We start from the raw sequence: 22,331 nt of genomic DNA on the forward strand, positions 1-22,331 counted from the left end.
ACAGGTCATCTAAGCAGAAAATCAACAAGGAAACAAAAACATTGAATGACACCCTGGACCAGATGGACCTAAGAGATATATATCCCGAACATTTCATTCAAAAGCAGTAGAATACACACTCTTTTAGAGTGTACATGGAACATTCTCTAGAATAAATGACATACTGGGTCACAAATCAGCCCTCAACAACTACCAAAATATTGAGATCATACCCTACATATTTTCTTACCACAAAACTATGAAACTTGAAGTCAACAACAAGAAATAATTTGGACAGACCACAAATACACAGAGGTTAAAGGACATCCTACTAAAGAATGACTGAGTCAACCAGGACGTTAAAGAAGAAATTTTTAAAAATACATGGAAACAAATGAAAATGAAAACATGACAGTCCAAAATCTTTGGTATGCAGCAAAAGCTGCATAAGAAGGAAGTATGTACTAATGCAGGCCTTCCTCAAGAAGTAAAAAAAATCTCAAATACACGACTTAACCTTTCACTTAAAAGAGCTAAGACAACAAATGAAGCCTAAAGTCAGCAGAAGGAAGGAAATAATAAAGATTAGAGCAGAAATAAATGACATAGAAACAGCAACAACAATAAAACAGTAACAAAGATCAATGTAACCAGGAGCTGGTTCTTTGAAAAAAATTAGTAAAATTGATAAACCTCTATCCAGACTTATCAAAAAGAAAAGAAAAATGACTCAAATAAATAAAATCACAAATGAGGGAGAAGAGATCACAACCAACACTACAGAAATGCAAACAAGCATAATAGAATATGATGAAAAATTATATGCCAGTAAACTGGGAAATATGGAAGAAATTGATAAATCCCCAGGAACATACAATCAAAACTGAAACAAGAAGAAATACAAAACTTGAACGGACCCATAACCAGAAAAGAAATTTAATCACTAACCCGAAACCTCCCAACAAACAAAAGTCTAGGACCAGATGGCTTCCCAGAGGAATTCTATAATATGTGTAAAGAAGAGTTAATACCTATTCTTCTCAAACTGGTCCTAAAAATAGAAATGGAAGGAAAATATCCAAACTCATTCTATGAGGTCATCATTACCCTGATTCTAAAAACAAAGACTTCATTAAAAAAGAGAACTATCGGCCAATATCCCTGATTTTTTTTTTAATGATTGTAAACATTCTCAACAAAATACTAGCAAATCAAATCCAACAGTATATTAAAAGAATAATCAAATGAGATATATTCCTGGATTGCAAGGGTGGTTCAATATTCTCAAATCAATCAACGTGATGCATCACATTAATAAAAGAAAGAATAAGAACTAGATGATCCTCTATGTAGATGCAGGAAAAAACATTTGGCAAAGTACAGCATCCATTCTTGATAAAAACCCTCAACAAAATAGGATATAGGGAACATACCTCAACATAATAAAGGCCATATACAAAAGACCCACAGCTTATATCATTCTTAGAGGGGGAAAAACTGAGAACCTTTCATCTATGGTCATGAACAAGACCGAGATGTTCACTCTCACATTTGTTATTTAACACAGTGCTGAAAGTCCTGCCCTCAGCAATCAGACAATAAAAATATAAAATAAAACATATCTAAATCAGCAAGGCAAACTTTCACCATTCACGAATTACATGATTCCCTATGAAGAAAATCCAAAAGACTCCACCAAAAAGTTGCTCAAACTGATACATGAATTTGGCAAAGTTGCAGGATATAAAGTGAACATGCAGAAATCTGTTGCATTTCCATATGCCAATAATGAAGCAGTAGAAAGAGAAATCAAGGAGTCAACCCCATTTGCAATTGCACTAAAAACAAGATACCTACGAATAAAACCTCACCAGTGAGGTAAAAAAATCTGTAGTACAAAAACTATAGAACACTTATGAAAGAAATTGAAGAGGACACAAAGAAATTCAAAAATATTCCATTCTCATGGATTAGAAGAACAAATATTCTAAAAAGTCTATAATGACTGGGGCCCCTGGGTGTTGCAGTCGGTTAAGTGTCCAACTCTTGATTTCAGCTCAGTTCATGATCTTGATCAGGAGATCAGCAAATCAAGCCCTGGTTAATCTCCCAGCTCAGGGAGTAGTCTGCTAAGTTTCTCTCTCCCTGTCCTTCTGACCACCCCCCCCCCAACTCAATTGTACTCTTTGTAAAATAAATGAATATATTTTAAAAGTCTGTACTCCCAAATCAGTTTACATCCTCAATGCTATCTCTATCAAAATAACACTAACATTTTTCACAGAGCTAGAACAAATAATTCAAAAATCTGTATGGGACCAGAAAAGACCCGAATAGCCAAAGCAATAATAAAAAAGAAAAACAAAGATGGAAGCACCACAAATCCAGGCTTCAAGCTCTATTATAAAGCCATGATCATCAAGACAGCATGGTACTGGCCAAAAACAGACACGCAGATCAATGGTATAGAATAGAGAACTGAGATATGGGCCCACAACTCTATGCTCAACTAATCTTCAACAAAGAAGAAAAGAATATCCAATGGAAAAAAGACAATCTCTTCAACAAATGGTGTTGGGGAAACCGGACAGCGACATGCAGAAAAATGAAACTAGATAGACCATTCTGACACCATACCCCAAAATAAATTTAAAATTGATGAAAACCCTAAATATCAGACAGGAAACCATTAAAATTCTGGAGGAAACACAGGCAGAAACATCTTTGACCTTGGCCATAGCCCATGGAATGGGAGAAGATATTTGCAAATGACATATTGGGTAAAGGGCTAGTATCAAAAAAAACCTATAAAGAACCTAACAAACTCAACACTCAAAAATTTTAAAAATCCAGTTAAAAAAAAAGACCAGAAGACAGATATTTCTCCAAAGAAGACATCCAGATGGCTTTCAGACATATGAAAAGATGTTCAACATCACTCATCATCAGGGAAATACAAATCAAAACCAGGATGAGATACCACCTCACGCCTGTCAGAAAGACTAACACTAACAACTCAGGAAATAACAGATATTGGTAAGGACGTAGAGAGAAAATAACCCTCTTACACTGTTGGTGGGAATGCAAACTGGTGTAGTAATTCTGGAAAACAGTATGGAGGGTCCTCAAAAAGTTAAAAATAGAGCTACCCTACAATCCAGCAATTGTACTACTAGGTACTTATCCAAAGGACAGAAAAAATACTGATTTGAAGGGGAATGTGCATCCACATCTTTATAGCAACAATAGCCCAATTATGGAAACAGCCCAAATGTCCACTGACTGATGGATGGATAAAGAAGGTGTGGTGTGTGTACACACACACACACACACACACACACACACACTGGAATATTACTCAGCCATCAAAAAGAATGAAATCCATACAACTCAATAGCAAAAATAATAATAATAACTTGATTTAAAAATAGGCAAAGGAATCTAAATAGATATGTTTTCGAAAGAAAATATAAAAAATCGCCAACAGGAATAGAAAAAGGTGCTCAATATCATTAATCAAAATCATGATGAGATATCACCTCATACTCTTAGGATGGCTATTATCAAAAAGTCAGAAGATAAATGTTGGTAAAGATGTGGAGCAAAGGGAATTATACACTTTTGGTGGGAATGTAAATTGGTGCAGCTATTATGAAAAATGGTATGGAGTCACCTCAAAAATATAAAAATAGGGCTACCATATGAAGTGCCAATCTCACTTCTGGGTACACACTCAGAGGAAATAAAATCATTATTTTGAATAGTTATTTACACTCTCATGTTTATAGCAGCAATATTCACAATAGCCGAGATATGAAGATCACCTAAATACCCACTCATGAATGAACAAATAAGGGAAACACAGTACATATACACAGACTGAAATATCATCGAGAAAAAAAAATAATAAATAAAGTAAAATAAATAAATAAATAAAATGAAATATCATTGAGTCTTCAAAAAAGAAAAAAAAATCCGTCACTTGCAACAATATGAATAAATCTGGAAGACATTGTACTAAGTGAAACAAGTCAAATCCTCCCTGGATCTCACTTGCATGTGAAATTTAGAGAAGTAGAATTCGTAGAAATAGACAGTAGAAAGGTGCTTACCAGGGGTTGGAGCACAGAGGAAATGAGATGTTGATCCAAGAGTACAAGCTTCCAGTTATTAGATAAATTCTGGAGACTTAATATGCAGCATGTTGACAATAGTTAACACTATAAACTTGAAATTTATTAAGGGAGTAGGTCTCAAATATTCTCACCACATATACACACACAAGATAACTGTGTGAGGTGATGGATGTGTTACTTAGCTTGGTTGTGGTCATTATTTTACAAATATAACAAATCATCATATTTCATACCTTATATATAATTTTTGTCAATTATACCTAAATAAACCAGGCGGGAGTTTTAGTTCAAAAAAGTTTGTAACTATTAAGCCAATAGTAAAGATAAATAGAATAATAAAAATACTGAATTAATACAAACATGTGTAAACATTTGTGTACAAGTTTTTTTTTTTTATGGACTTGTTTTCTTTCCTCATGGCTACATACCTAGGAGTGTAATTGTAGTCATATCCTCAATATTCAACCTTTTGAAAAACTTTCTGTCTGTTTTCCAAATCAATGACACCACTTAACATCCTCATCAGGAATGTAAGAGGGTTCCTATTTCTCCATGTCCTCACTAACATAATCATTACCATCCTGATAAGCATGAAGTGCCGTGTCAATGCAGTTTTGATATGCGTTTCCCTAATGGCTAATGAGGAGAATATCTTTGTGTAATTATTAGACATATGTGTCTCTTTGAAGAAATGCCTGGTCAGGTCCTTTCTCTACTTTTAAGTTGGGTTATTTTTTCTTTTATTGTTGACTTATAATAATTCCTTATATTTTTTTGTATATAAATCCTTTATATGATTTCTATCCTTTTAATCTCATTCAATGGGTAATTTTTTCACTTTCTTGTTCACATCGCAACAAGTGCCCTCTTTAATACTCATCACTCATCTAGGTCATCCCCCACCCAACTCCCTCCATCTCTCATCACTAACAGTCACTTATGGCTTGTTTCCCTCTTTCCTTTTTTTTTCTTTTCCCCCTTCCCATGTGTTCATTTATTTTCTTTCTTAAATTCCACGTCTGAGTAAGATCACATGGTATTTATCTTTCTCCAATTGACTTATGTCACTTAGCATAATACACTCTAGCTTATCCACATCAATGAAAATGGCAAGAAGTCACTCTTTTTGATGGCTGAGTCATGTTCTGTTATATATATCACCTCTTCTTTATCTATTCATCAATTCATGGACATTGGGCTCTCTCCATAGTTAGGCTACTGTTGATAATGCTGCTATAAACAGTAGGGTGCATGTACCGTTTCGAATCACTATTTTTGTATCCTTTGAGTAAATACCTAGTAGTGCAACCGTTGGACTGTAGGGTAGTTCTATTTTTAGTTTTTCAAGGAACTTCCAATGGTTCTCCAGAGTGGCTGCACAAGTTTGCATTCCTATCAACAGTGCAATAGTGTTCCCCTTTCTCCACATCCTTGCCAACACCTGTTGTTTCTTGTGTCATTAATTTTAGCATTCTGAAAGGTGTGAGGGGGTATCTTGTCATAGTTTTGATTTGTACTTCCCTATTGGTGAGTAATGTTGAACATCATTTCATGTGTCTGAAAGCTATCTGGATGTCTTCTTTGGAAAAGTATCCATTCATATCTTCTGTTTATTTCCTAACTGGATTATTTGGTTTGGGGGCATTGAATTTGGTAAGTTCTTTATAAATTTTGCATACTGACCCTTTATCAGATATGTAATTTGCAAAACTTTCTCCCATTCCATGGGCTACCTATTACTTTTGTTGATTGTTTTCTTTGCTGTGCTTTTTTATCTTGATGAAGTCTCACTAGTTTATCTTCGCTTTTGTTTCCCTTGCCTCTGGAGACGTGTCTAGCAAGAAGTTGCTATGGCTCAGTTCAAAGAGTTTTCTGTCTGTGTTCTCCTCTAGTGTTTCAATGGTTTCTTGTCTCATATTTAGGCCTTTCATCCATTTTAAGTTTATTTTTGGGTATGGTGTAACCTAGTGGTCCGGTTTCATTTTTCTTCAACACCATTTTTTGAAGATACTATCTTTTTTCTTTTTGATAGTCTTTTGTTCTTTGTAGAAGATTAGTTGACCATAGAGTTGGATCCATATCTGGGTTTTCCATTCTGCTCCATTGATCTCTGTGTCTGTTTTTGTGCCAGTACCATACTGTCTTGATGACGACAGCTTTGTAATATACCTTGAAATCAAGAATTGTGATGCCTCCAGATTTATTTTTCTTTTTCAAGATTGCTTTGGCTATTCAGGATCTCTGTGGTTGCAAACAAATTTTAGGATTATTTGTTTTAGCTCTGAAAAATGCTGGTGGTATTGTGACAGGGACTGCATTAAAAATATAGATTGCCTTGCCTAGTACAGACATTTTAACAATGTTTGTTCTTCCAATCCATGAGCATGGAATGTCTTTCCATTTCTTTGTGTCATCTTGAAATTCTTTCATCAGTTTTTTTTTTTTTATAGTTTTCAGAGTATAGATCTTTCACATCTTTAATTGGGTTTATTCCTAGGTATCTTGTTGATTTGGGTGCTATTTTGCAAATGGGATTGATTCCTTGATTTTTTTTTTCTGCTTCTTCATTATTGGTGTGGGGAAATGCAACAAATTTCTGTACATTGATTTTATATCCTGCAACTTTCCTGGGTTCATGTATAAGTTCTAGCAATTTTTTAGTGGAGTCTTTTGGGTTTTCTACATAGACTTTTGTGTTGTCTGCAAATAGTGAGAGTTTGACTTCTTCTTTGCCAGTGTGGATCCCTTTTATTTATTTTTGTCGTCTGATTGCTGAGGCAAGGACTTCCAGTACTTTGTTAAATAGTGGTGGTGAGAGTAGACGTCCTTGCCTTGTTCCTGACTGTAAGGGAAAGGTTCTCAATTCTCCCCCATCAAGGATGACATTAGCTATGGGTCTTTTGTATATGGCTTTTATGATGTTGAGGTATGTTCTATCTATCTCTACTTTATTGAGCATTTTTATTAAGAACGGATGCTCTATTTTGACAAATGCTTTATCTGCATCTATATAGAGGATCATATAGTTCTTATCCTTTCTTTAATTTTTTTCCTTTCTTTTATTAATGTAGTGCATCACGTTTATTGATTTGTGAATGTAAATTCACTTGAGCATAGTGAATGATTCTTTTAATGTACTGTTGGATTCAATTTGCTAGTATTTTATTCAGTTTTTTGCATTCATGTTCATCAAGGTTATTCATCTGTAATTCTTTTTAGTAGGATCTTTATCTAGTTTGGGGATCAAAATAATGCTGGCTTCATAGAATAAGATTGAAAGTTTTCCTTCCATTTCTATTTTTCAGAACAATTTAAGGAGAATCGATATTAGTTATTTTTTAATAGTCTGATAGAATTCCCCAGGGAAGTTATTCGGCCAGTACTTTTGTTTGTTGAGAGAGTTTTGATGACTGTCAATTGCTTTGCTGGTTATGGATCTGTTCAAATTTTCTATTTCTTCTTGTTTCAGTTTTGGTAGTTTGAGATTTCTAGGAATTTGTCCATTTCTTCCAGGTTGCCCAGTATGTTGCCATATAATTTTGCAAAGTATTCTCTTATAATTGTATTTCTGTGGTGTTGTTTGTTATCTCTCTTCTTTCATTCATGATTTTATCTATTTGGGTTCTATCTCTTCTCCTTTTGACAAGTCTGACTAAGATTTATCAATTTTATTAATTCTTTTGAGAACAAGCTCTTAGTTTCATTGCTCTCTTCTACTGGGGGTCTTGTTTGTTTGTTTGTTTTTATATCATTTATTTATGTTCAAGTCTTTATTATTTCCCTTCTTCTCCTGGCTTTGGCCTTTATTTGCTATTACTTTTCTAGTTCCTTTAGGTGTAATCTTAGGTTGAATATTTGAGACTTCTTACTTTTTGAGATAGGCCTATATTGCTATAAACTTCACTCTTAAGACTACCTCTGCTGCATCCCAAAAGTTTTGGACTATCTTATTATTATCATTTGCTTCCATGTGTTTCTTTATTTTTTCTTTAATTTTTTGGTTAACTCATTTATTCTTAGAAGATGTTTATTAATCTCCATGTATTTGTGGTCTTCCTGAATTTTTCTTGTGATTGACTTTTAGTTTCATAGCATTATGGTCTGAATATATGTATGGTGCAATTTTGATTTTTTGTACTTGTTGAGAGCTGATTTATAACCCAGCATTTGATCTATTCTGAAGAATGTTCCATGTGCACTCTGAAGGAATGTGTTTTCTGCTGCTTCAGGATGAAATGTTCTGAATGTATCTGTTGAGCCCATCTCGTCCAGTGTGTTCTTCAAAGGCATTGTTTCCTTGTTGATTTTCTGGTTAGATAATCTGTCCATTGGTGTAGATGGGGTGTTAAAATTCCCTACTGTTATTGTATTATTATCAGTGAGTTTCTTTATGCTTGTTGTTGATTTATATTTTGGGGTGCTCCTAAGTCAGGGGCATAATATTTACAATTATAAAGATCTTCTTGTTGGATAGACCCTTTTACTATGATGCAGTGCCTTTCATCTGCTGTTACAGTCCTTAGTTTAAAATCTAGTTTGTCTAATAGAAATATGACTATCCCAGTTTTCTTTTGACACATGTTAGCATGACAAATTAATTGTTCTCCATCCTCTCACTTTCAATCTGCAATTGATTTTAGGTGAGTCTCTTGTAGGCAGCATGTAGGTGGGTTTTGTTTTTTTTATTCATACTGTATGTCTTTTGATTGAACCATTTAGTCCATTTACATTCAAAATGGTCATTGAAAGATATGAATTTAGCGCCATTGTGTTCCCTGTAGAGTTAGTATTTCTAGTGATATTCTCTGGTGCTTTTTAGTATTTTCTGCTTTTGATCCTTTTTCCACCCATTCAAAAAGTCCTCTTTAATATTTCTTGCAGGGCTGATTTAGTGATCACAAGCTACTTTAGTCTTTGTTTATCTGGGAAACTCTTTATCTTTCCTTCTATTCTTAATAATAGCCTTGCTGCATAAACAATTCCTGGCTGCATGTTTTTCCCATTCAGCATATTGAATATTTCTGGCCTTCCAAGTTTCTGAGGACAAATCTGCTGCAAACTTGATCTGTCTTCCCTGTATTTTAAGGACTCTTTTTCCCCTTGCTGCTTTCAGGATTCTTTCCTTGTTTATATATTTTGTGAGTTTGACTTTGGTAAACCTTGCAGTACATTGTTATAACTAAATTAATTTGAATTACCATTTGCTGTCATTTTCTCATTCCACTATAGTCTTGTTCCTATCCTCTCTTTTATGCTGATATTGTAAAATATATCACATTTCTATGTTTTAGATCTAACAGTATATGAATATCATTTTATATAGCTTTTATATAAGTTAAGAGAGGGAAAAAAGGAAATACGAATTTACTTTATCTTTCACAATTACATAATTATCTTTACTGTGTCCCTTGGTTTTGGTATTAATTTTATTTACTGTCTGAAGTCACTTGCTTTAGGTATGAAGAACTTCTTTTACTATTTCTTATTAGTCTTGTCTGCTAGCAATTAAATTTCTCTTTGTATATCTTGAAATGTTTTATTTCATCCTCATTTTTGAAACATAGTTTTGGTAGGTAACAGATCCTCGGTTGGCAATTTTCATTTCAGACTTTGAATATATTGTGCCACTTTCTTCTGGCCTCTATTGTTTCTAATGAGTAATCAGCTGTTAATCAGCTGTTAATCTTACTAAAGTTCCCGAAAATATGAATCTTGCTGCTTTTTAGTTTCTCTTTGTCTTCGTCCTTGCATTTAACATTTTTACTGTAATATAAATCTCTTTGAGCTTTCTTACTTTCAATTGGTTGGATATCCTGAATTTGCAGGATTTATTTTTCATCAAATTTTGAGTTTTCAGGTATTATTTCTTTTTTTCTTCTTCTTTCTATTTTTCCTCTATCTGGTATTCCCATTACACATATTGCGGTATAGTTAATGATATCCCACTTTTTTGTAAGGTGCTTATCTTGTTTTATTCTTTTTTTTCTTTTTTTTTCAGGATATTCTATCATTCTATATTAAATTCAATGATTCTTTGTTCTGACAATTCACATCTACTGTTGAGTCCACTTAGTTAATTTTTCATTTCAGTTGTTTTTCAAGTTCAGAATTTCCTTTTGTTTTTTTTTTAATTTGTATCTATTAATTGATGTGATTTATTTAACTAGACATTGTCATTATATCTTCCTTTAATTTTCTAATCATTTTTTACTTATTTATTTGAACATATTTTTTTTATTTGAACATATTTGTAATAGCTTATTTGAAGTTTTTCCTAACTTTGAAATCAGGGCTCTCTCAAAGGCAGTTTCTGCTGCCTGCTTTTGAGAATTATATATGGATCACAATTATATATGGATCACAATTTTCTTTTTCTTCACATATCTAAAATCGTCATTTTAGACATACTATTGTAGTAATAGTAGATACTGATCCCTGTCCACAACACACCACACACACACTTTGTAAGATTGTTGTTACTTTGTGGGTTTTTTATTTGCTTTGCTGAAATATTTAATGATGTCTGTCTATCTGCAGTGTACAACTTCTGTTGTCACTCCTCAGAGGACACAGCCTTCCCTGAGCATGACAGTAAGTTTACCAGCATTCTCTTTAACTTTCTCTTTGCCTGTGTTTATGTTAAAAGATGTCTGTCAACCTTGTATCATATCCAGTCATTAGCCTTTACTAATTGCTGATTGCTTGTTTTATTGCTTTCAAAAATACCCTTGTGTATAAATTACTACCTAATCTGACCTAAAACTTTTGAGGCCATTTGTTCAGGTTTGTCCTGGCTACAGGATGGCTCTTTTTAGCAGTCTCTTTCCTTAATTTTCTTTGATAAACTTTTAGCTTGTTTACACTTAGTTTTTTGCTATCTTGGAGCTACCAGCCTCCTCTTAATTGTTATCATCATTATTTATTTCTATTATTTTCCAGGGTACCCCTAGGCTTGAATTTTCCCCCAACTCTGTTCCAAAAATTCCTATGAGTATAGTTTTAAAGCTCTGTATTCTTATGACCTACATTTGTTCTGCTAGACAAAATTTCTGTACTACTGCTCTAGAAGTGAGGACTGGATCAGTGACCCACTTCTCTCAGAGTGACACTTCTGCTCCACAAACAGGGCACTGAGTTTGGGCAGCAGTCTCTGTTCTTCTTGACTTTCCTTCCCTAGTGTAGAACAGATGAGCTGAAGGTGATGGGTCCCCAGGATTCTTGGCCTGCCATGCCTGGGGTAAAGTTTCTGCTCTATGAGTGGGGTTTAGGTGGAGGAAGAGATTGCTAGGTCTCTCACTGCTCTTGCTTTGAATAGAGTGTCTGCTACACTGAGCTAGGGTTCTTCTTTTCCCATAGAGATAACATAACCCTTGATGGAGAGCTGATGGGAACATAAAGGGGGCTTTATGTTTTTGGCTGTGTACATGAGAGTGGAAGTTCCATTTTGCTGACTTAGAGTGGGGAAAGAGTAAGTCATAGCTCAAATGCCACAGATTGTCACAGACTCTCACAATTATTATCAAGATTTAGTAAATTTTCTTAAACAAAACTTCATTTACTGTATGTTCTTAGAATCATTTTCAGAGATTTAAAATTATTACTTTCTTTTCTAACTTTTACCAGTTAGGTTATTTCAGTGGACAGGGATTCCTTAGGATCCTTATGCCACTGTTTTGGAAATTGTCTCCCAATATCATATAATTTTAAATTAAAAGCTTCAAAATCAATGAAGCATATTCATTGCTCTCAATAAAAAACATAGATATGCAATAATAGCTTTGGAAAGTTGTATTAATTGTCTAATGTGCATTAAAATCACGACAGAACTTAATGCCTTATAATAATGCTCATTCTTCTCATGAATCTGCAATTTGGCAGGGCTCCTCAGCTACTCATCTTTGTGTTATTCCATATCAACTAGTGTTACTTGAAGCTTGGGAATTGGAATAATCTGAAGGTAACTCATTCATATTTCTGATGGATGATGTTGGGGACTATAACAGCTGGGGCTTTTGAGTCTTTGTATCTTTTTGTGGCCTGTTCATGTATACTTCAGGGTAACAAACCATTTATTTTTTTTATTTTTTTTTTATTTTTATTTATTTATGATAGTCACAAAGAGAGAGAGAGAGGCGCAGAGACACAGGCAGAGGGAGAAGCAGGCTCCATGCACCGGGAGCCTGACGTGGGATTCGATCCCGGGTCTCCAAGATCGCGCCCTGGGCCAAAGGCAGGCGCCAAACCGCTGCGCCACCCAGGGATCCCTGGGTGGGATTTAGATGTCATTTAGATGTCATTTATGAACTGCTAAGACATACATTTTAAAAATGAAAACTCTATGGCCTTCTATGATCTAGCCTTGAAAGTCATGAAAAATCATTTATGCTATAGTCAATGGCTCATCAGATTCAATAAGGAGGAACATAGATCCCTCTTCCCATGGTAGGAGTATCAACTGTACCACCGAAGAAAAACGCATGGAGTGGGATGTATATAGTATGTCTACTATTGAAAAGTACTACCTACCACAAGGATGATAGCTAAGAGATTGCTATTTATTATTAGGAAACACAAATTTTTTAATAATTTAAAATATAATTCCGTTTGTTTTTTTTTAAATTCTACTTTATGTTTTCTTATGTGTATAATTCAGTAGAATATGAATGTAGTTTATAAATAAAGAGTCATGCATTGGGATTATATTCAAATTGGTTCTAATAATGGATTATATGTTCAAAAAATTACAAAATTCTGGTATAGAAATTAAAAGTCAGGGATCCCTGGGTGGTGCAGTGGTTTGGCGCCTGCCTTTGGCCCAGGGCACGATCCTGGAGACCCGAGATCGAATCCCATGTCCGGCTCCCGGTGCATGGAGCCTGCTACTCCTTCTGCCTGTGTCTCTGCCTCTCTGTCTCTCTCTGTGTGACTATCATGAATAAATAAATAAAATCTTAAAAAAAAAAGTCAGATTGAATGATTTTCTTAGGATTACACCAATATATGTATTATGATAGAATTTTGTGATGATTTCTGAATGAGTATAAAACACAAACTTCTGGGATCCCTGGGTGGCTCAGCAGTTTAGCACCTGCCTTTGGCCCAGGGCATGATCCTGGAGTCCCAGGTTTGAGTCCCACATCGGGCTCCCTGCGTGGGGCCTGTTTCTCCCTCTGCCTGTGTCTTTGCCTCTCTCTCTCTCTCTCTCTCTCTGTGTGTGTGTGTGTGTGTGTGTGTCTCATGAATGGATAAATAAAATCTTAAAAAAACTAAAACAAAAAAACAAACAAAAAAAACCCAACAAACTTCTGGAAGAGAATTACGATAATCAGCACATGCTAAGAACATTCTTTGTCTTATTATGTTGTGTGTAATGACACTATCAACATTGGTGTACCAATATTTCTTTGAATGACTGCTTTTGTTCTTTTTGAATATTGGATCCAAATGGAAATGCTGGATCCTATTTTACCTCTATGTTTAATTTTTTCTTTTTTTGATGAAACACCTTATTGTTTTCTTACAGTGTCGTTCCCTGATTTTCATTTGTTTTAGTTTTCTGTCACTCTGTATTCTATCATTATCCTTGGAAACTTCAGCACTCAAACATCTCCTGTGCTTCCATCTATGCTCTGATCATACTTTATATCTAATCCATTAATTGCTCAAACTCTTAACATTCTTTCTGTATATACAAACTTGATTTACAGAGGCAGAGGTAGAAAATGATTGAAAAATAACTCTGATAATATTCAATAAATGTCATTATGATTACCGGTGAATATTTTGATATGAAAACAAATGTAAAACTATGAACAAGAAACAAATACTCCTTCTTGAAGGCAGACTATGACCCCACAGGAAACACACATAACGGTATAGACAAATTAGAAATTATGATAATGCTATATGATATGTACACTTCAGTAGGAGATGCAAAGTTTTGAGGGAAACTAAAAGATGGAGCAATTTGCCCTTCCTTGGAGACCTCCCTGAGAGATAATATTTGAATTGAGCCTTATTAGATCTTCAGTGATAGTTTGTAACTAAAAAAGGGAGATAAGAGCAATCCAGGCCGTAGAACAAAGCTTCAGAGGCACAGAATTGGCAGACTAGGTGGGGAGGTTCAGCAAGGTTTGGACACTGAAGTATAATTGTGGGGTATAATGCCGCAGGGCTAGGGGTGTGAATGTAGTATCAGGAGAGGTGGCCGAAGGTAGGTTGTGTCTAAGTAGTGAGTGATTTTGAATGACATACAAAGGAATTGTTACAACTGATAAAGAGACATCATAGTTTGTAAGTAGAGGAACGACACAGCAAATTCTACATTTAGGAAGCCCACTTCATTGGTTATTAAGAGAAGCAATTGAAGAGATTTAGAACTGGAGAATAAGACACCAGATAAGACAATAATGTAATAGTGCTCTGCTGTTGAGAATGATATTGGAGAGATACCTTTTGTGTTTTTATTCCAATCCAATTCTTGTATATTTCTCATCTTAAAAACTCAAAGAAACAGAAAGTATCATGCAACAACAATAAAAAAAAATCTCTTTATGTAGAGGCATCAACTTTCATTAAACAATGTTTTAGCAAAATTTTAGGAGTCTCTTTTTTAGCATTAAGGAAAGAGAGAAATCACCATTTAAAATTTACTTGGGGGGATCCCTGGGTGACGCAGCGGTTTGGCGCCTGCCTTTGGCCCAGGGCGGGATCCTGGAGACCCGGGATCGAATCCCACGTCGGGCTCCCGGTGCATGGAGCCTGTTTCTCCCTCTGCCTGTGTCTCTGCCTCTTTCTCTCTCTCTGTGTGACTATCATAAATAAACTTTAAAAAAATTAAAATAAATAAAATAAAATAAAATTTACTTGGTTTTTATTCAATCTTTTTGCTCTTTTTTTTGTGATAGGATTTGTTCTTGTGGTACAAAATCAAACAGGTGTGTGACCAATATGTCTCCAAACTTCTGTTTTATTGCCTTTATGCTGAGGCCAGCACATCATTAGTATGACATTTCTATATTCACAATATCTTGTTTACCGAATGGTTATTTTATCAGAAGCAAAGACAATGTCCATCAACTGGTGTTATTAAAGACAAAGTTCATACAAGCTTCCTAGCTTATACTATATTGATCACGTTAAAAATTAAGAATTAACAGCAAGAACTGAAATCAGTGCAGATATTTCTTTAATATATCTTTGCAATGGAATTTTTAACAGGGTCTATTCCTTGCCTGAAACCTTCATATGCATGTTACTATTAATGCTGTCAACAGTATGAATTACAAATAAAGATAAACGGTGATGAACACAATGTTTTATGGTGAATCTTTTGCTTTTATCTCTAAAAATGAAATAGTTTTATACTATAATCCTGGTTATAGTCACTGAGCAGAGTTACAATAAGAACCATTAATAATATTAATTGCAACTTGAGATAAGAAAAATACGAAAAATCCTCTCAAGTGGAAAAATATTCGCTGTGGGTGTCTTTCATTTTTAGTCATTAAAAACAAAGTTCTGGGGCCAAGTACCACATTTGCTGTTTAGTTCCTTTATGCATTCAAATGATTGAAAAAGAACTTGACATTAACATTCTAATCACCCTCTTTAGTAAGGGCTGACACACAATCTATTTTGAATAGGCCTAAATGTCAATCACTGGGACAGAGACACTGGACAGAGGAGCAGGTCTGGAGGGAAAACAATGAGTTGCAATTCCAACATGTTGAGCTGTAGATTCCTGTAGGGCATTCAAGTGAAGATGAGCATCATGCAGTTGAATAGATGGCTTTAAAGGTCAGTAGAAAATTCTGGACTGGAAATACACATGCAGCTAGAAAATGTGTCTAAAACTAAAATGTACCTCTTCCCTCTCTATACAAATACATTAAATTCTTTCAAAGGTACTCAAGGATCTCCTCTCTCTGTTACTCACTGCTACAGGCCCAACAAGTATCTATTGAGTGAAAACAGAAAAGTTTGACTGAGATGCATACTTGGAGAGTAAAGTTTCTTTGTGACAGAGATGAAATCAGAGTTTGGTGAGAGAGATTTAAAAAGTGGGGGACAGAGACTATGAGGATTATAGGAAGGAAGAAATGGAGACACCTTTTTCTTCAGTGTTGGAAACAGGTGAAGAACATTTATTAGGAGTGCACAGGAGAAAATAAGTACTGAGTTATCATTCTCACCATCTTGGAGGACTATCAGCAACTCATTCATCACCCACTGAGCATCTCATTTGGAGTTACACTGGTCAGTGTTTGGGAGACAGCACAACCTCCTCTTCTGTAGACAACCACAGGACAAGAGTATTGACTCTTAGCCCTAAACAGAGAATGGGGCTTCTGGACTACTTGGGAAGTCATGGTGTTGAGTCTATACCCCCTGGGCCAAAGGAGAGATAAATGGAACCATTTTGTCACTGTCTAACTTACACAGTGTATACCTACTATATTTGGGAACTTATCTGGAATACTGTTAAACTCAGAATCTCAGTTTGGATTATTTTTGCAGACATAGTAGTAACACGAGATGAAGCCAAGTATATCTCTTTCAAGAATTACAAAAGGGCAAGAATTTACCCTACTTGCAAGCTAATAAAATTAGCCAGCCACTGTTTGAAGGATGCTGGCAGAAGACATAAGATTCCTGGGTCAGAGACAAAGAACTTTATTACCCATGGCACAGCAGACACCATGAGCTTCATGTTTGCATCAATTCCCTTTGTCCCACAAGTCCACGGGGTGAGGAAAAGGGAGTCAAGAGGATGTTGTGTTTGTTGTAAGTTTGCATGTTTGTGAGTTTTTAAGTTTACCAAAGAACCTCAAGCTTAGGGAACCCCAATCTTATAAAAAGGGGCTACAAGCAAACCTGCCTGTGTTTTTTCCCCCGAAGGGGCACATTACTATGTTGGACGGTAAACAGATCTGCCCTCTGCTCCAGAGAGAGATAATATCTCTACTTAGCCAGGCTGTTCGCTATGTAAACGTTCTGGAGAATATGGTTTAAGGGCTAGACTGCTAGAAAAATAATCCTCAAGGGCCGACCAGAATAGCTTTGATTTGTACTGGGAGAATGTGGTATAGGTCGTGACTAGCTAGCTATTGTAACCAAATTGGAGCCTGTGGGGCCATTCATCAACCAAACAATATCTTTTATGCAATTTTATGTGCACTACAAGAAATTATCTCCTATAAAAGTGAAAATGTCACTTTTGACTAGATGAGTCTAAAGTATTTTTCTAACTGCTCAATTTATACCTATTGCACAGACTTTGACGTGTAGCCAGTAATCGACACCACAGGATGAGATCACATATGGGGTGGAAGTAAAGGTGGAAGAGAGAAAGGCCTAGGTGGAAAACCAACTACAAAAATTTCAATCACTGAACCACATTGTTGCTAATATTATGCCTGTGCATTTAATAAAGATTCCTTAGTAATGAGATCTGACTGACCTTGCAGCTGGTTCTACCTGTTAGTGTTTAAATTTTATACACCAGTAAATTACATCTTTTTTTTTCCCTTGTTTTAGAAATATTTTTATTGAAAAATAGCACATATTCATAAAAGAAAATTATAGAGAGGTGCCTGGATAGCTCAGCCAGTAGAGCATGTGACTCTTGATCTCAGAGTTATGAGTTCAAGCTCCATGTTGGGTGTAGAGATAACTTAATTTTAAAACCAATAAAATTCAATAATTCAATAATTTTAAAACCTTAAAAAAAAAAAAGACAAGAAATAAAAAGTACTGATGAGGATGTGGAGAAAAAGGAAGATTCATGCCCACTTGGTGGGAATGTAAATTGGTGCAGACATTGTGGAAAACAATATGGAGGCTCCCAAAAAAATTAAAAATAGAAATGGGGGGCTCCAGGGTGGCTTGGTGGTTGAGCGTCTGCCTTTGGCTCAGGTCATGATCCCAGGGTCCTGGGATCGAGTCCCACATCGGGCTCCCCGTTGGGGAGCCTGCTTCTCCCTCTCCCTGTGTCTCTGCCTCTGTGTGTGTGTGTGTGTCTCTCATGAATAAATAAATAAAATCTTTTAAAAAGTATTTAAAAAACTAGAAATGCTATATGATCCAGTAATTCCGCTCCCATTAACCCAAAGAAAACAAAAATGTTCAGAAACGAAAATTATATATGTTGACATCATGATAAATTGGCATAAAAGAACACATAATGAAATCAGAACCCAGGTGAAGAGTTAGGGCCCGCCAGCATCCCAGGTGCCCCCTTTAACCTCCTTGTGACTGGTGCTCCTATACTCCTTTCCTACGGTGATTACTATCCTGACTTCTGATATGAGATTAGATTTATCTGTATTTGAGCCTCACGTAACGGCATCATAGAGTATACATGTCTTGTTCTTGGCTTCTTTCTCTCAACATCATGTTTGCAAGATCAAAAGCATTAGGAGGTATACAGCCATAGTATGTTCACCTAATTCCTGGATAGTACTCCACTGTATGCATTTATCACAATTTATTCATTCATTACTATGCTGATGAAATTTTCATGTTCAGTGTTTGGCCATTAAGATAATATTGCTGTAAAAATTCTTGTACACATGTTTTGACATGTTTATGCATATCTACTTAGTTTATACTTTTTTAAATTTTTTTTTATTTATTTATGATAGTCACACAGAGAGAGAGAGAGAGAGAGAGAGAGAGGCAGAGACACAGGCAGAGGGAGAAGCAGGCTCCATGCACCGGGAGCCCGACATGGGACTCGATCCCGGGTCTCCAGGATTGCACCCTGGGCCAAAAGCAGGCGCTAAACCACTGCGCCACCCAAGGATCCCTCTACTGAGTTTAAATCTAGGAGTGGAATTACAGAGATTTAGAGTATGCATAAGTTCAACTTTAATAGATAATGGAAAACAGTTTTCTAAAGTGACCGTATCTGTTTATACCCCTACCTGCAGTGCCCCACATTCTTGGAGAGAGGCATTTAGAACTGTTGACCTATTTAATTTTAGCCTTTCCGGTGGGTATGTGGCTGCCCCTCATCATGATTTTAATTTGGATTTCCATGATGAGTGTGAGTACTTTTTCAAATATTTATTGATCAATTGTATGTCCTTTCAGTGAAATTGGTGTTAAAGTCTCGCCCATTTCTCTATTTGATTGTATGTCATTTTCTTGATTTTTAGGGGGGTTTTTGCTTGCTTTTGATACATTTTTCAGTTATATGTTTTGCAAATATCCTCTTAGACACAGTGGCTTGTATTTCACTCTTTCTTTTCTAAGATTTGTTTATTTAAAAGAGAGAGAGAAAAAAATACTAGTAGGGGTAAGTCAAGCAGATTCTCCACTGGGTGTGGAGACAGACTCAGAGCTCAGTCTCAGGATCCATGAGATCACAACCTGCGCCAAAACCAAAAGTCAACTCCTCAACCAACTGATCCACAGGTGCCCCACATTTCCTATCTTAATATGCCTCAGTTTTAATGTATTCTTTCCACAGTCTTGTTTTTCTTATTGGTTAATACTTCTGTTATTTAAGAAAACTTTCCCTGCTCCTAAAGACACACATATCCTTCTGTTATCTTCTTAGCTATTTTACTGATTGACTTCTCACAATTCTGTCAATAGCCTTCCTAGATTTCAATTTTGTATAGAGTGTATGTCTCCCAGAAAAAAACAACCTACTGTGTTTTCTTTTACTCTCACACTTGCAATACCTTTTTTTTTTTTAAGATTTTATTTATTAGAGAGAGAGAGAGAGTGCTCAAACATGCATGAGCGGGAGGGGTGGGTTGCAGAGGGAGAGGGAGAAGCAGACTCTCCACTGAGCAGGGAGCCTGAAGTGGCTCTGAGATCATGACCAGAGCTGAGGTCAGATGCTCGACTGACTGAGTCACCCAGGCGCCCCTCACTTGCAATACTTCTGACACAAGATGTATGGGTTTTTCACACCAAGCAATTCTCCACCGCCAGCTGGGCATCCCATAGTTCAATCCAACTCTGACACTAACTGGAGTTAGTGTAGACTCCACAAATTAAGGGTTCAATCCCACACAAGAATGCCCTCTGCCTCTGATGCCAGTTGTAAGTAGTACGTACCTAGGTTACTTCACAACTTCTATTTGAGTTGGTTACAAACTGGAGGATCCCATAACCTTCTCCTCAGATTTGATCATTTTTCAGAATTGTTCACAGAATTCAGGGAATTCTTGACTTATGTTTACCAGTTTATTATACAGATAAACACCTAGGTTAAGAGATACGTCCAAGTCTGGGAAGGTCATGAGCACAAGAATTGCTGCCCCTGTGAAATTGAGGTATAATACCTGTCTTGGCACATTGATGTGTGCACCAACCAAGAAGCACTCTGAACCCCATAAGTTTTAGATTTTATAGAAACTTAATCACATAAACACGATCAATTATTTATTCCACTTACAGCCCCTCTTTTCTTCCTGGAGGATGAGGGTTGGGGTTGAAAGTTCTAAACTTTTAGTCATGGCTTGGTCTTTCTGGTGACCACTCCCATCCGAGAGCCCACCAAAAGTCACTTCATTAGAACAAAAGATGTTCTTATCAACATGGCAAAATCCAAGGGGTTTAAGGGCTCTGTCAGGAGCTAGTGGCAAAGATCAAATATGAAAACAAAGATTCTCCTAGTGCTCTTATCACTTAGAAAATTACAAGGGTTTTAGGAGCTCTGTGTTAGGAACCAGAGGCAGAAACATACACACATAAAATTATTTCACAGTACGAGCTAAAGATAAAAATAATTATTTTTCTTATGGATATGCAGTTAATTCAACACCATTTATTAATTGTCCTTTCCCAACTGTTCTTCAATAATGTCTTTGTCATGAGTCAGGTGAATATATATATAGTTTGGTTCTGTACTCTATATTCTGTTCACCTTCATCTATCTTTGCACTAATAATACAATCTTAATTAATCTAGCTTAGTTATAAGTCTTGATCTCCAGAGTATAAGTACTTTAACTTTTTAAATTCTTCTTCTAGTTTGTCTTGGAATTCAAATTCTTCATCCATTTTAAAATTAGCGATTCAGTTTGCACATATGCATACCTGTTGGTTTTTTAAGAATAGTGATTTTATCAATTAATTCAATTCATAAAAAGTTGGCACCTTAATAATATCCAAACTTCTAATCCAAGAAGAAGATATACAGCTTTGCTTCTTGATGTCATTGTGAGTAGCATAACTTTTAATTTTATTTTTTAATTGTTGATGGTATATGGGAGTTAAATGGTACATGTGTATTTGATTCTATACAGTGATTTTGTTGGTCACTCATTAGTTCTAATAGTTTGTATAGTTTCTAGATTTTCTACATCTATAATCATGGTATCTACAAATAATGATAATTTTTCTTCTTCTCTTCCATTCCATATATAGAGAGAGAATATATATATATAATATATAATATATAATATGTCTTTATTGTGCTTTATTTTCCTAGCTAGGGATCTCTAGTAGTGGGCATCCAATTTAAAAGGAAAAACTTTCAATATTTCATTAATAAATTATGTTCATTGCTATAGGTTCTTTTTATTTCTAGTTTGCTAAGGAGTATTTAATCTTATCACACATTTTCTTCTGCATTTATTAAGATGTGGAAGAAAGATGATCATGTGATTTTATCTTGTTCTATTTTAGATTTGCTTGTTTTTTGAACTTTATATACATGGAACCATTCAATATTCTTTGTGCCTGACTTCTTTTGACCAATATTAAGTTTGCCTTTTCATGTTACTGCATGTAACTGGGGTTGTTCATTTTCATTGCTAAAGATAATTCTATTGTATAATTATACCACCAATAATTCATCTGTTTGATATTTGTTGAGTTTTTGATGCTTTTTTTCCCAATTTGGATAAAGTAAAGCAACATCCTAGAAAGTTATCCATCTATCTCACTCCTCAGAATATATCCTTGTCCCCAAGGCACCTAACTTGCCCTCCAGCACTGGTGCTAATTTCTGTAATTACCGTGATGGTATCCACTGTGCCTCTGGTGGCTGAGTGCCACACTTGACGCTGCCTTTCCACAATCTCATCATTGTCATCAACACTATGAGCCTCTGTCTATTACAGTATGTACTTACCATAAATTCCAAGGAACAATCATACCTAAAGATGCTGTTGCTTTCCCCTTGCAGTGTATTCCTTACTGCCACAGTGATCTGAATATCCTGAGGGCACCCCTGGGAAGCCTAGGGAGATCC

Source organism: Canis lupus, chromosome 18 (genome assembly GCF_003254725.2).
Source record: "Canis lupus dingo isolate Sandy chromosome 18, ASM325472v2, whole genome shotgun sequence".
Lineage (NCBI taxonomy): Eukaryota > Metazoa > Chordata > Mammalia > Carnivora > Canidae > Canis > Canis lupus.